This window comes from Carya illinoinensis, chromosome 14, assembly GCF_018687715.1.
Source record: "Carya illinoinensis cultivar Pawnee chromosome 14, C.illinoinensisPawnee_v1, whole genome shotgun sequence".
Taxonomy (NCBI): domain Eukaryota; kingdom Viridiplantae; phylum Streptophyta; class Magnoliopsida; order Fagales; family Juglandaceae; genus Carya; species Carya illinoinensis.
The window spans coordinates 17191240-17207773 of NC_056765.1; positions in this window are offsets into that span (position 1 = coordinate 17191240).

Sequence of the window (16534 nt, forward strand, 5' to 3'; positions counted from 1 at the left end):
TCTAATTACTTAAAATCTTACCATAGAGATAATTTAATAAATATTCAAATATAAAATGATTACATAAACTAATATTATTCCAAAACTCATATCACACTACAACAAAAATAGGTTTTAGTGACAGATGAAACTGTCACAAGAAATGCAAAAAATGTCACGAAATATATTTAGTGACGGTTTCTGACCGTCACAACAACTGTCACGTAATGTGCGTCACGGATTACATTTGGTGACAGTTTACTGTACAAGCGTCACTAAAAATATTTTTAGTGACGGTTGGAGATGTGCCGTTTGAAATAACGTTCGAACGTATGATTTTCTGTGACGGTTAGAATCCGTCACAGAATATAACGTTCGAACTTAAAATTATACGTTCGAACGTAAAAAGGAGGAGCTGACATCCGAACGAGAAAAGCTAACGTTAGTTGATTATAGTTCGGACGTATAATGTAAACGTTCGAACGTTTATACGTGCGAACGTTACGTTCGAATCTCGAATCCAACGAAAATGAAATAATGTCCAAACGTTTGTATCATGACGTTCGGACGTTAATTCGAATGTTAAGTGAGTAGAGTTCAAACGTAAATAGTACGTTCGGATGTTTGTAACGTTAAACTTTTTTGACATTCGAACGCTTTTTTAAATTGGGTTAAACGTTCGAACGTTTTGTTACTATTTTGTAAGGTTACGTTCGAACGTATTTTCGAACGTTTAATACTGTTGAAACGTATTTTTTTTACATTCGAACGTACATATCAGAAATGCTAAACTCATCCACTTAATAAACAAACCAATTGTTTCATATTACAGTACATATTTCACAACCAATATTGTTTGAAACTGTTTTCAAATTAGATGTAAAAAATGTAATACAGAAATAAGATTCATTTCTTTTTCTTTCCTCGCCCAGCACGATTCTGTTGCAATGACATAACACGGTCCATTTGCAGCATCATCTCCCGCTGCACTTGCTCTTGGACCTCACTACGGATTCTTTCCTCATGTTCTCTTTGTTGGTCCTGCAAACGCGTCTCTAAATGAGACTGTCGCTCTAAGAGGGACTCCAACTCTTGCTGTCTAGACCTCATATACTCATTCTCGCGTCGTGCAGCTTCTAAATCTTTGGTAAGATTATTAATTTGTGATGTCGATGAGGTTGAGGAAGATGAACCGGAATGCTTGAAAGATCGTCCCAAACCTCTTGCCATACTAGAGTTGGGCCCAAGCACCTGTGAAAAAATGTCCAAGTCACTAGGAGAGGAATCCCCAGAAGCTGACTGCATCTCCATCATTTTTCCCTGCAGTTTGAGAGATCAAAACACACAATAAGTAACATATTAAAAGAAATACAAATAAAAAATAATTTAATCACATGTTACATAATTTATTCAACAAAAGGAACACCGCTTACATAATTAATTGCAGCTGCAGGATCCATCCACTCACTATGCTCATTAGTGTGAGCAGCAGCATAGACAGAATGAGGGAAAAGTTTTCAGGATCATCACGTTTCTAAGAAAATGACATTAGCAATTTGAAAAAGACAATATTAGTACTTATATAAAAGAATAATAAGAAAAAATATGAATTATTACGTTTATTAATTACCATTTTTTCAGCAAGACGATGGAATGATCTTGAACCAGCACGATGGTGAATAGTCAGAGCAGATCTATTATTTGCATTTGTAGAACTTAAGTGCTACAAAAATAATTCTCACCGTTAATTGTAATATATGTACATACATATAATATAAACAACAAATATAAATGTAAATAATTATAGAAAATAATTCTAGAATACCTGATATTCTGGAGAGGCAAAAAGATCACAACACTTTATCCAGTCATCTAATTTCATCTGCTGGAAAGGGGACTGTGCAGCCTCTTCAAACGTCTCAAATTTTTTGAAATGGTCGTGACATCGTCCCTTGTGACGTCGGAATAGTGTAGCCATTAACTCATTCACAGTTCTCAAATCCTCGCTACGACCAAAGTCGAGGTCAAATTCATCCTAATTATAAATTAGGAACGTTAAAAATATAATAAACTAATGTAGGTGAAAAAAATGATATAATAAGTAAACTCACCAGCACACGACTCCGAATGTGTTCCTTAATCTCATTCGGCACATCTCTCCAGGAGCGCACATAAAATGGAGCGTAAGCTCGAATTACTGTGCCAATATAGGAGGAAAGCGCTGCTGCACTATCATTCACTCCTCCAGTGGAATTATCAGGAATTGTGATTTTCAATTTACCATGCCTTCGATTTTTCTCAAGTGAGATGCCGCATGTATAGCCACGACCGCGACGAGCCAATTGTTCATCAACTAATAAATGATAGTATAATTTTGAAGGTTATATATATTATTTATTGAAACAAACATCTTCAAGTATATATAGTATTAACGTAAACATTCCTTACCGGTAGGTGTCGACTGTGCATCGTTCTCTGTAATGTTAACTTCATCTTCGGGAACAGACTCCTCAGGTGGGGAGTCCTCAATGGGTTCAGGACTTGGACTCGGTGAAGGAGGCACATTTCTCCTTTGTCTTTTTGGCGGCATACTTGGAAATGATTATATATAAGAAAAAAATATTATTAGAATAAATTTATATTTATTATAAAATTCTATAATGGTTGTATATGAATAAACTTTTTAGTACTTTTAGTCTTCATCTTCGGATGTATTTTCCATGTTTGTTTCAGAATGTCTCTGTATAACATCTTCGTCATCATCATCAAGCTCTTGTTCGTCATCCTTATCCACTTCCCCCCCGGATTCTTGTTTGTCTTCTTCTTCTGACTCTTCTTCTGTACTTTTCTCACTTTCTTCAATTGAGTGATAATTTAATGAAGACGGGTCGAGATGGATGAGTGGGACGTCATCTCTACATAAGGGGAGCAACTCGAGTGCACCGAGGTCAACAAATAAGTTAATACCCCCTCCTCCATCTTCCTGGTAGGCCTCTACATTTAGAGTGTCATCTTCATCTCCACTATTATCGTAATCTGCACTCGTTCCTACTTCATATATATTTCGAGGGACAAATTTTTGTACAACTCGCCAAGTTATCTCTCCACTATCTTCATCAGCACTTTTCATTGGATCAATCAAGTAATAGATTTGAGTAGCTTGACAAGCCAGTACGAATGGATCATCTTCGTACCATTTAGATGCAGTATTGACACTCGTAAAATGATTATCCCTATATATTGAATCCCGACCACCGCCTAGATCCCACCAATCACATTTGAAGACATATGTTATAGACCCACCCAGATATTTCAATCCGATAATATCACGAATGACACCATAATAATCAATATCATCTGTTCCATGACTCCCCTCGACCAAGACACCACAATTTTGAGTTTTTCTATTACGTTCACGGTCCAGAGTATGGAATCTATAACCTCGAACTGTGCATGCAGTGTATTGAAGTGCTCTGTTTGATGGACCACGGGCCAATGCATACAATTCAAAAGAGACTGATTCGGGATCACGAGCACGTTGTTCCAATATCTAACAATTTAAATAATGTCATTTATTAAATATTAGCTAGAGTTAAAACTTTCATCATGTAACATATAGTATAGAGTTTAGTTCATACACGTTGTTCAAACCATCTAGAAAATTCTGACTCGTGTCTTGCCACTATATCCTCAACGCCTTCCATCTTAAGTTTGTCCATGTGCTCACTGTATAGTATATATTATCATATTATTTTACATAACAATAGTTAAAGTTGTATATAATCTTTAGAATTATTTAAACCTTATACAACGACATACCTGAGATAGTGATCAATCTCCTGACAATTATTTAGTACGTACCACCGAACTTTACCCAACTCTGTATCAAGTAAATCGTAACCCGTTTGTGCACCCAAAGGTCGTACATTCTGAGAAAACACTGATAGCTCACGAGAAGGCGGAGCAGCAAGATCAGCATTTCGTTCTTGACCAATAAATCGTGTCTCAACACCACGAAGATATAAAGAGCAAAATGTTAACCATTCATCGTGTATATAGGCCTCTGCTATTGAACCCTCAGCTCTGGCTTTATTCCCAACAGTGCGCTTCAGTCGACCTAAATATCTTTCAACTGGATACATCCAACGGAACTGTACTGGTCCACCCAACATGATCTCCCGAGGTAAATGTATTGCTAAATGGACCATGACATCAAAAAATGACGGTGGAAAGATTTGCTCAAATTTACATAGTATAGTAGCAATGTCTTCTTCCAGTTTCTGCAGCATATCTCGCTTCACTACCCGAGCACACAAATCCTTAAAAAACATACACAGTTCAGTTATGGCAACACGTACAGGAGATGTTAGCTTCCCACGAATTCCCACCGGTAATAACTTCTGTAAAAATACGTGACAGTCATGACTTTTCAATCCACCAATTTTCCAGTCATCATGACTTACGCATCTACTGATATTTGAAGCATAACCATCTGGCAACTTCACACCTTGCAACCATTTGCAGAAGTCCATCCTCTCCTCCCTTGTCATTGTAAAACATGCATGCGGCATGACCACCCTCTCACCATCCACTCGTAAATGCAAATTATGTTTAATTCCCATTCTCTCAAGATCTTTCCTTGTCTTAATCGTATCTTTCGTCTTTTTATTGATGCTCATCAATGTACCCAGTATATTATCACAAATATTCTTCTCAATATGCATTACATCCAAACTATGTCGCAACATGCAGGACGACCAATACGGCAACTCAAAAAAAATACTACGCTTTGTCCAATTCAATTCTGCTACGCCTCGTTTTCTCTTGTTCTTTCCCCAACCTTTGCCAAAATTGTTCGCTGCCACATGTACCAATTGTTCCAGGATCTCTTCCCCAGACAACTCATTTGGTGCAATTCTATCTTCTACGCGTCCATCAAACTTAGCGGATTCTGTTCTCCATGCATGATTAGTTGGTAGATAACGTCGATGACCCATGAAACACAACTTTTGAGAATATTTTAACCACTCACTAGTAGTTTCTTTATTACACGTCGGACACGCTAACTTTCCTTTAGTACTCCAGCCAGAAAGATTCCCATATGCCGGAAAGTCATTTATCGTCCACATTACCGCAGCATGCATCTGAAAAGTTGTTGATGTGGATGCATCATAAGTTCTGACGCCTGCTTCCCATAACTCTTTCAACTCTTCAATCAACGGCTGCAAATATACGTCAATGTCATTCCCAGGTGATCTCGGGCCGGGGATAAGCAAAGTTAACAAAAAGTTGGGCGCCTTCATGCACCTCCATGGTGGAAGATTGTACGGAATCAACACTACAGGCCAAGTGCTATAACTTGTACTCATATTTCCAAAAGGGTTGAATCCATCAGTTGTGAGTCCGAGACGCACGTTCCTTGCTTCTATCCCAAACTCTGGATACTGATTATCGAAAGATTGCCACGCAAGTGAGTCAGCAGGGTGCCTCATAAATCCATCATTTTGAACTCTTTTCTCTTTGTGCCACTTCATATCGTGAGCTATTTTCTTACACATGTATAATCTTTGCAACCGGGGTTTCAATGGGAAATATCGCAATACTTTAACCGGAACGCTTTTCTTATCCTTCCACCTCGACTCTCCGCATACAGGACATGCTTGTTTCTCCTCGTTCTCATTCCAAAATAAAACACAATCATTCTTGCACGCATGTATGGACTTATACTCAAATCCTAATCCCTTTCTCAACTGTTTCGCTTCATAAAAGTTCTTCGGCAATGCAGATCCTTCGGGAAGTACTTCATTAAATAAGTCTAATACCATGTTAATTGCTTTGGTTGACATTCCACACAATGATTTTATGTGAAGCAACCGCACAATAAACGACATTTTAGAATGTTTTGTACAACCTAGATAAAGCTCATGCTTTGCATCTTCCCACATTTCTGAAAAATTATCTGAATCATTCCGTCGCCCACTTGAGCCATTGTCGTCAACCTCATCCATAAACATCCCAGCTCCAATGTCACTCAACATCTCCTCCATCTCATCTCGCTCATAATCATCATCCACGTTGTGCAAATTTTCCCGCTGACTGAATAAGTCATCCGCTGATTCATCATACGGCTCACCATGCAGTACCCATCGAGTATAGCCCAAATCCATACCATTCACAAATATATGACTTTCAGCTTCATCCAATCCGATCGCACACAAATTTTTACAACCTCGACATGGACACTTAATGTAACCACGACTATCAGCAGACGCCTTTGCAAAATCAATGAAAGCCCTTACTCCACGCGCATAGGGTATGTAATCTTTTCCAAGTCTATCGCGTAGACGCATCCAACTTTTATCCATTTCTAAAAACATCTAATTTTTTAGTAATTAAGGTAAAGTTAAATACACATGCATGTCATGATACATCATGTTCAAAGTACTCTTTCTCAAGGTAGTTGGTCCTATCCCATTCGAGATTATATTCTCCATATTGCACAATTCCCGTCACTCTACTACTTTGAATGTTAGTAAAAATTTCGGCAGCACTTCCCCATAGTTCTCCAAGTATACATGTTCACATATAGGGATTATGACCCTAAGAACAGTATACCCAAAGAACAAATGAGGAAGACACTGAAATTTCATACTAAACGTTCAAAGTATGAATAACGTTTATGTGCAATACAGATAATATAATCTCAAACTGTCCACACTGGACAATTCAGGAATTAATGTACACCTAAATGTATACTAATTCCCAAACGGGTCTAAGGTTATTTATGCAATGTTATACAATATCTAACAAAAAAGTCAACAATAAATTAGCGCACATTGTTTGAATTATACCGATGTACTAATAATATTTATATTATTAATGATTGATAACACTTAGAAATTATTTGTAGACTTATATAATTCCTTATTTATTATATTATATGTCATTTATCAGCTATATAATATATAACACTACTATAAAATATCTTATAATTACAAATATAACTTACTAATAACACTTATTATATAATTATTACTATTATTGCCAAAATTATTATTGATAACAGTTAAACAATATCAGTTATTATATAATTATTACTATTATTGCCAAAATTATTATAATTATTATAATAAAATATAGTTATTAAATAAGTAACTATTATTATAATTACTTATCTATTTCTTATTAATCATTTTTTATACTATACATTACATGATAATTATTATTATGGATTAATACTAATATACTCTATACTATATATTATTAGATAAAATATTTAGGATTATTGAGCTATTAGATAAATAAGTATTATTATTTTATAATACTTATTTATATTATAATTTTAGTAATACGATTTTTTAATATAGTTACTAAATAGTTATGCCTTATAATTGATACTTAGGGTCATGTGATAATTTATTATATTAGTTATTTAACTAATTATATATATAATAGTTATAATTGTAATATTATAATTTATAATTATGATCATCCAATAAATTATATACCAAAATTGTTATTCTTACACAAATAATATAACAATTTATTTATTAAATAAATTGTTATATATATTCTTTTATAACAACAAATTACTAAAATAGACACATAAACTAACAAATAATTATTATTCAAAAACATACACTATACTAAAACATTATCACATTAAGAATAAACATATTCAATAACAATAATTTTTCTTTTTAATTCATCCAAACAACACAAACTTAATCACAACTTATATCCACAATAAAATATAACAATAGAGTTTAGTATATATACCTTGTGCTTTAAATAAATTCTTCTTCAAAAATCACAACTTCTCAACAATTCACAACAAATGATCCTTCAAAAAATACACAATACTAGTTAGTTAAATATATATGAAATAAAACATTGATAATTATCATGTATATTACAAATAAAAAATGAGAAAAACCATTTACCTTAATGCTTAAAAAAATACCTTTGCAAACATATACTCACTATAACCCTCCACTTCTTCTCTTCCTCTCTCTAAAACTCTCTCTCTCCCCACTGCTTTCCACTTCCTTTAGCATTCCGTCTCTCTAAAACTCTCTCTGTCTCTCACTCTAACACGCACGGAGGAAAGCATAAATGAATCTGCTTTCCCGTGCGTGAAAGTTTTATTTTCTGCTTGTTATGCAATTAACGTTCGGACGTTCATTAATGAACGTCCGAACGTTTCATTTTACGTGCGAACGTTTATTCATTAACGTTCGAACGTAAAATTATCCCGCCCAATAATTATACAGTACGTTCGCACGTATGTACGTCCATCCAACGTATTCGTCAGTAACGTTCGAACGTTAAAATAGTACGTTAGAACGTACTGTGCAAATTTGGTTTAAGCGGGAAATTTCCCTCCGAATTTATTATAACGTCCGAACGTCAGAATTTAAGTTCGAACGTTAATATTATTATTTACATATTATATATTTAGTATATTCCTCATAATATACTTATATATTAAATTATAAATTATACAATATTAATTAATATATAATTTGTACCAATTATATAATATATAACATAAATATTATATAAGAATGTACTATATATATATTATTACTTTATATAAATATAATATATATAAAATATATATTATATTATAACTATAATATATAATATACTTATTATATATTATAGTTATAACAAGTATATTATAATATATTATATTGGAAAAATTGTATATTATCCTAGTATAGTATACTTTAATATAGTATATCTAATAACTATATTAAAGTAATATAGTTATATACTAATGTAGTATAAATATTATATAATATATTATCTATATTATAGTCTATAATATAGTATAAGTATTATATACTATATTATCTATATTATAGTCTATAATATAGTATAAGTATTATATAGTATGTTATCTATATATAATAACTATATAATATCGTATAATATATTATATAGTAAATATATTATAGATATAATATAGTACTAGTACTATGTTATATATACTACTTGTATATAATATAGTATATATACTACAAATATAGTGTAATACTTAGTATACTATACATATACTTTATATGTATATACTATATATATATTATAGACTATATAATTACTATATAATATACTATAGTTATTATATAGATACTATAGTATATACACTATAGTATTGGATATATAAATAACTATATAATACTACTATATAATATATACTATATATATTAACATTATAAAGTGCTATATAATATATACTATATAATAACGGTTTCAATAATACGTATATAACACTATATACGTATTAAAACTACATACACTATAACACTATATAGTATACACTATATAGAACATAAGTGTAATATACTATATACTATATAGTATAACACTATATAGTATATAATATACGTATATTATACGTATATAATATTATACATTATATAATATATAATATTATATATTATATATCATATTATATAGTAATATATAGGTAATATAATATATATTACATTATATATATTATATAATATATATAATATAATATATAGTGTAACAACGTTCGAATGTTATAACCAAAACGTTCGGACGTTTCGATTGACGTCCGAACATAATAGATTTACGTTCGCATGTTAACAAAACGTCCGAACGTAAAAGTATCACGTTCGCACGTATGATTTTAAGTCCGAACATGATATACATAACGTTCGCATGTGGAGTTAACGTCCAAACGTTAATTAATTAACGTTCGGACGTTAACTGTATATAAGGCCAAGCACGACGGTTTCCAGGCCATAACTTGTACGAAACCGGTCCGGAAACTCAAACTCTCTCATCCTCTCCGCCACGCACGCCGCCGCAACCGTCGCCATCCGCCACCGCAACCGTCACTAAAAGGTAATGTGCCCTCTCCCTCTTCTATTTCCTTGCTTTTAATCGGTGGGTTTCAAAAATTCGAAACCCACCGTAGCCCGGTTATAAAACTTGCATTTCCGGCCACCATTCGCAGTAAAATGATAGAATAGGACCGTAGAAACATTTCCCATCTTTTGAAATTCATATTTTGGTTGTTTGTGGCTTCGAAACATGCGTTTCGAAGCTTTCGGTAATGGTTGAGTCGACTCAGCGATTCCGTGTCGTAACGTTCGGACGTCACAACACAACGTCCGAACGTGTGACCTTTTGTATTCAATACGTTCGCACGTTATATTGTTACGTGCGAACGTATTAGTTTTACGTGCGAACGTTTTTATCCAACGCTTTAACGTAACGTTGGATAAAACGTTCGAACGTAATCCGTTGGTCTTCTTTGGCTAGTAAGAACGTCCTAACGTATGACGATTCAAATTCATTACGTCCGAACGTTTAGGTAATACGTTCGGACGTAATGAACTTATTCGCACGTTTTTATCGAACGTTTGAATGAAACGTTCGATAAAAACGTCCGAACGTTTCATCTTTGTATATTCGGACGTATTTTAACGTGCGAACGTACATTGTATTAACGTTCGAACGTTTACAATATAAAATTTTTTTATATTGTTTCTTTTAGGTATTATTATTTTATATATTGAAAAAGTGAGTTTCTTTAAAAGTTTTACTCGCAAAATTAAGTAAATTTATAAGGATGATATTTTAATTTTTAGTATAATCCATATATGTCATAATACGTATGTATCTGTGATTATAATCATTTTTTTAAAATGTTATAACTTATATATTTTTTTTTATTTTCAGGATATGGCTCAGTATATGACGACAAGGAAGCGAGGGAGGGATGGAGGCAATCCGGACATCGCTCGACTGGGGGCACGAACTGTTATGGGGGAACGAGAAATCCTCATTAATGAGTTTGATGAGCTCAGCTGGGAGCGAAAGACGCTGAGAGACGTCTTCGTCACCAGAGGCTGGGGCCCCATATGCACATTGAGGGGAAAGATTTACCCCAAAATGGTTCGAGAGTTTTACATTGGGATGGCCACCATGCCTAACGATGCATCATCCCATACTCTCAGTGTACGCGGTGTACAGTTTCAGTTCTCGGCGGATGTTCTCGCCGACTTGCTCCAGATTCCGCGTATGCTACCTGAGTCGACAGCTGCTCAGGCTGATGACATAGCAGCTGCATTTTCCCCGAGCATATTCGAGGCAGATCCAGCTGCTTCTGCTTCATCTTCGGGCCCTGTTGAGTTTATGCCCAGTCATGAAGAAGATCGACCCGAGGGCGATCCTATTGCTGCTGAGGTTGGTGACGATGAGCGGGACCAGGATTTCTACATCCTTACTGGCACGGACCGCACAAAGCTCGATAGGCCGAACTCCTTCAGCCAGAATCAGCTGCTGCCTTTCTTTCGCATGTTGCACATTTTTGTTGCAACAAATGTAGACCCGGTGGCACATAAGAGCACATTCAGTCGGGCTCGTGCACAGTTCCTGATTGGCTTGGCACGTGGTGAGTCCATTGACTTGCCCCTTGTTATATTTGAGCGGATCCGTTACGAGGCCAGCATCGTTACCACGGATAATCTCCCGTACGGAGTCATCATCAGCCGCTTATTACTAGCCCGGGGAGTGCCACTCCAGGCGGAGGAGATGGTGATAAACCAGATGAGCCCTATCGACATAACCACACACCGCCGGAGCATTGGACAGGGGAGAGGCTCAGCTCGGCGTCAGTCTGGTCCTACGCCAGATCTTGTTCCCCCGACTGAGTCTGGGGCCGATGTTGCTCGCCCGTCGGCGAGTACTAGTCAGCAGCCGGGAGTTACATCTCCTGGGAATGTGCGACCTGCTTGGGTTGATACAATGATGACAGATATGAAGGCGCATATAGACCGACAGATCGATAGACAGATTGCACATATAGATCAGGCTGTCGCACATCTTGCACATCATGTAGATGTGCTAAACAATAAGGTTGAGACATTGACTGAGGAGTTTCGATCTTTTGTAAACCAGCAGTTCTGAAAGTGATTTGTAAAAATTTATCATTCGAATGTTTTTTATTTTCGACATATGTAATGGACACAAATATTTAATGTATGTATTGTGTAGCTTAATTTCTACTCTTAATTTTTTTTTAATATAACGTTACTCAACCTTACTATTAAAAAAAATATATATTATGGTTAATTTATGTAATTTTACATATAACGTTCGAACTTTATCACATTAACGTTCGAACATTGGCGCTAATATATTCACGTTCGCACGTAAATAGTTAAAACGTTCGAACGTTCGCGCTAATTTTTTTACGTTCGCACGTAAATATACATAACATTCGAACGTTACTGTGACGTTCGAACGTATTATGGGAAACGTCCGAACGTTTTGAAATTCTTGCCCAACATTTAGTGACAGTTCTCACAAACCGTCACAGTAAATATGTTTTAGTCACAGTTTGGAAACCGTCACTATTTATAATCTGTCACTAAAAGCCATATTTGTTGTAGTGTCATAATACTTAATATTTTGTGCAAACATATAACTTAATAGCTTTTATAAAAATCTAGTTAAAGGTTAATTGGAATATGAACTACGATAATAAGCTGAAATAATATAATAGAATTCTTTAAAGGTATGCTGAAAAGCCCTTAAATATTTTCTATAAAAATAAGTCTATGACTAATATATTTATTTAAGTAGATAAAGCCCATGTAAAAGTAATGTTTCTTTTGAAATATAACCAGCCCAATAAAGCCATTAAAACAGTTGCTGAAATATAATAAAATAAAGCCCAATTTAAAACACAAGTCCAGTTAAAAACTAAGTCTAATAGGTTTATTAAAAATAACTAGGCCCAACACCCTTAAAAGGAAAACTCTTGGTCGAAAGGCTTAAAGCCGAGAGGCCATTGTAATAAAAGAATCTGGTTCAGGAGGGTATAGGCTAAGGGTCAAAGGGCTTACATGTAATTATGGAAGCAATGAAGGGGCTTTTTGGGATGTCTAGAATAAACAATTAAAATGAAGGACAAAACTTACTGGAGTGGCTCACATACGTATCACTGGAAGTCTGGAACCAAATAAAGACAAAGAAACAAATGGTTGTGAGATGCTTACCGAGAGGAAGCTGAGGCAACGATGGCTCTAGGTGGTTGGAAGTGACAGGCGATGCCACTGGCCTTCTCGAAAAGGTGGTGCAATACGAGAGAGAGAGAGAGAGAGAGAGAGAGAGAGAGAGAGAGAGAGAGAGAGAGTGAGAGAGTGAAAAATCTGTCAAACCGAAACAAAGAATGGAGGGAGAGAGAAGATTCCGGCATGGGCTTATCGGAAGGGAGTGGGATCGACGGGAATGGGCTCGTCGACACTTTTTGTGGCTGTTTCCAGTGAGTTGGTTGCCTCGGTTGGCTATGAGAGTGGTTTTCCAAGTTGTAGGGGCTGTTACGTTGGGCTGGTATGTGTATCTTTTCCCTCTTTGTCGACTAAAATTCTGAATGATTAATCTGAGGGTTTGGTGGGATTTTATAAAAGTGAGAGAAAGGGTTTTACGTGAGTTTTCAGGAGATTAGCTAAATCTGATTTGGTTCTGATCTTAGAATCTTTTCAAAAAAATTTTAAACCCATCCAATAATAACAGAGAATACAAGATAAAGGAAACTACCTTAAAACTCTAATTAATCTGGTTTATTATCTCATTTGACAAATAAATAATTATAAGCATCTAATAAAAATATAAGTAAATAATAAAATGAATAAATCAAATAAATAAATAAATTCTAACTGAATTAATCTAAAGTCTTATTCTAGGTTTGTATGTTACACTATTCTTCGTATCAAACTTGTGAGTTGATGAATATCCATGGAGTTTGAAGTACTTATCTGTAGTGTGATCTGGAATCTGTCAATGAGAGCAAACTGATTTGCTTGGGTTAGCTTTGAAACATCTTTCAAGTTTCTTGGAATCTTGCAAAAAGTGCAGCAGTATCTATCCCTCTTTTGTGTAGGATTATTGGTTTTACCCCCTTATTTGTAATTGCCTCTAGTGAATATAGCCATAAAATCATGGACAGATTCTTCTCTGGATATTTTCCTCATTTTTTCTTCTTGTTGTATTATAGAGTAGACTTCATTAAGACTAGGGAAAGGTTTTATTAAAAGGATTTGAGCTTTGATTCCTTTATAAGAATCATTTAGGCCCATTAGGAATTTCTTGACCCAGTGGCCCCCTGCTAATTTTGAATAACAGTTTTTAAACCTCCACAACTACAACTAGGATTAGCTTCATAGTTTAAAAGTTCATTCAAAAGGGTTTTAAGCTTGGAGAAATAGACACGTACAGCATTCTGGTATTGCATTAGCATGGTAATAGCTTGCTTAATTTCAAAAATCCAAGGTGCATTCTATTGAGCAAAGCGTTGTTCTAGCTCAAGCCAGAGTTGATATGCTGTCTCAAGATATACAGTTCTGCACTTGATATCCACAACCATGGTATTCTGCATCCAGGTAATCACAATGTCATTGCAGCATAACTAGTGCTCCATAGGGGGATCATTTGGATTTGTGGGTTCACATAGGCTTCCATATATGAAGCCAAGTTTATTTTTGATGTGTAATGCCCTCTTTATTGATCTAGCCTATGAATAATAGTTACTGATATCCAAGCTATGAGTGACAAGCATGGCGCCAGGACCATCATTACTTCTAATAAAATATGGGCTGCTTAAATGAGTAGGGTCATGAGTGTTGTTTGAGTTTAGTTTTTGGTTTTGATTTTGGTTGCCTAAGTTAGGATCTTCCATAGTCGAGCTCTGGTACCATATAAGAAATGCAAATAAATGTAAAAGGGATCAACAGAATCTGGGCTAGGTGATGGAAAAGATATGGAAGAAAGTTTCCTTTTACTTGCCTGATGAAATGTGTATACAAAAATTGCTCATATAAGCTTACAAAAGAATATGACAACTAATGTAAAGATCCTATATTTTCTCCCTAGCTAACAACCTTGACAAAAAAATTCCTCTCTATTTTTCTCTAGAACATTCTTCCTCAATTGCTTATGTGTGTTGTTGACTTTCCAAATCAGCAGCTTCATTGGCTTTCAATACCATAGATCATTCTTACCAGCTTGAAATGTTCTTCCAAGTGAAGCACTAGTGGTGCATATTACGGAATGAAGCATCTCTCTCCCTCTCTCTCTCTCTCTCTCTCTCTCTCTCTCTCATCCACATTAAAGTTTTTCTTTAAATTGAGTTGGAGAAATATCGTCCAACACAGATTGGAAGAAAACTTTATCCATTAAACTATGTTAGAAAGGGAAATTAAATTAATTTTGAGAAAGTTGTTTTGGTTTTTATTTGTTAGATGCTTTCATAAAAATTATTTTTAAAATTGTTTTGGTATAAATATATTTAGATTCAAAGTAAAAACTTTTCAAAAAACTCCTAATTTATAAACATGACTTAAATAGCATTTTTTCATCCGAACTTTTTTTTTCGACCCAGTCCAAAACCTAGATAATCAGGTTTCAAAGGTGGGTACATAAGGCAAATAACCCGTTTATTTTTTAAAATTCAAGCTATGCCCAACCTGAGTCCAATCCTAGTACCTAGATTCCAGATATTTGGATTTTTTTTAAAAAAAAAGAGTGGATTTTTCTGCAAAACTTGCTACACTCATATACTTAGATAAGTTTCAAAAACTTAGATTCTTCTGCATACCGGCCTAGATTTTGATCCGGATTAACTCGGGCCGTAGTACCTGCCCAAGTCCAAGTACGAGTATAGCGAGGTACCTGGATCAGTACCCAAGTAAACAGTTTTAGACGTAAATCTGCAATGGATTCTGAAAATGGAAAGGACCATCCACTTAAAGTGGCATTTTTTTTAAGTTTTTTTTTTTTTTTTAGGTTTAAGAGGGATTACACTTGCAACCAACCCATGATGTGTTGGGCTTGTAGTAATGCCCCGCCCCTTCTTCAGAAAGTCCAGACAAAAGAATATTTGAAATATAAAATTTTAAAGTATTTTTATAAACGAAATTATGTCAAGTCAATATGTGCCCTCCAGGCTCCACCCTTGACACCCGCGGCTTATAAATAAAACTTTTCTTATATTTAATAGAAAATGATGATATACTTCCACGTGTCAATACCACATTGGTCAATCCGAAGCTTTCATTTTGGTTTCAAAACATATTGATGTGTCATTGTGTGGCCCAAGTCTTTGGACCCTAAGGTGAGGATGAACTTCAATAAATTGTATATTAAAATTTTAGTTATTTTATATGGGCTAAATGGTTAGAATAAGGCCTTTTCATTTCATGAAGTGACCACTAGAAACTTAAAAGAAGCTTGTTGTCTAGCCTGAGCGCCAGACTAGTAACAAATTGTTTCCTCAAGCCATAAGTGAGGGAAATGAATAGAGATCACTGCTTCCCTAAACCTTTAAGAAATCAAATATAAAAGGAGTTCTTGAATGATTCAGATAAGATGGAAAGAAGTGTGAATAAATCCTCGGTTTTAGTTGTTGAACTATCCTTATTTGAGGGATAATAATAAGCTTATTACTTCCTATCACTCATTTATTATTTTATAATATATTTAAATTTTTTATTTTTTATTATTATTTTATTTT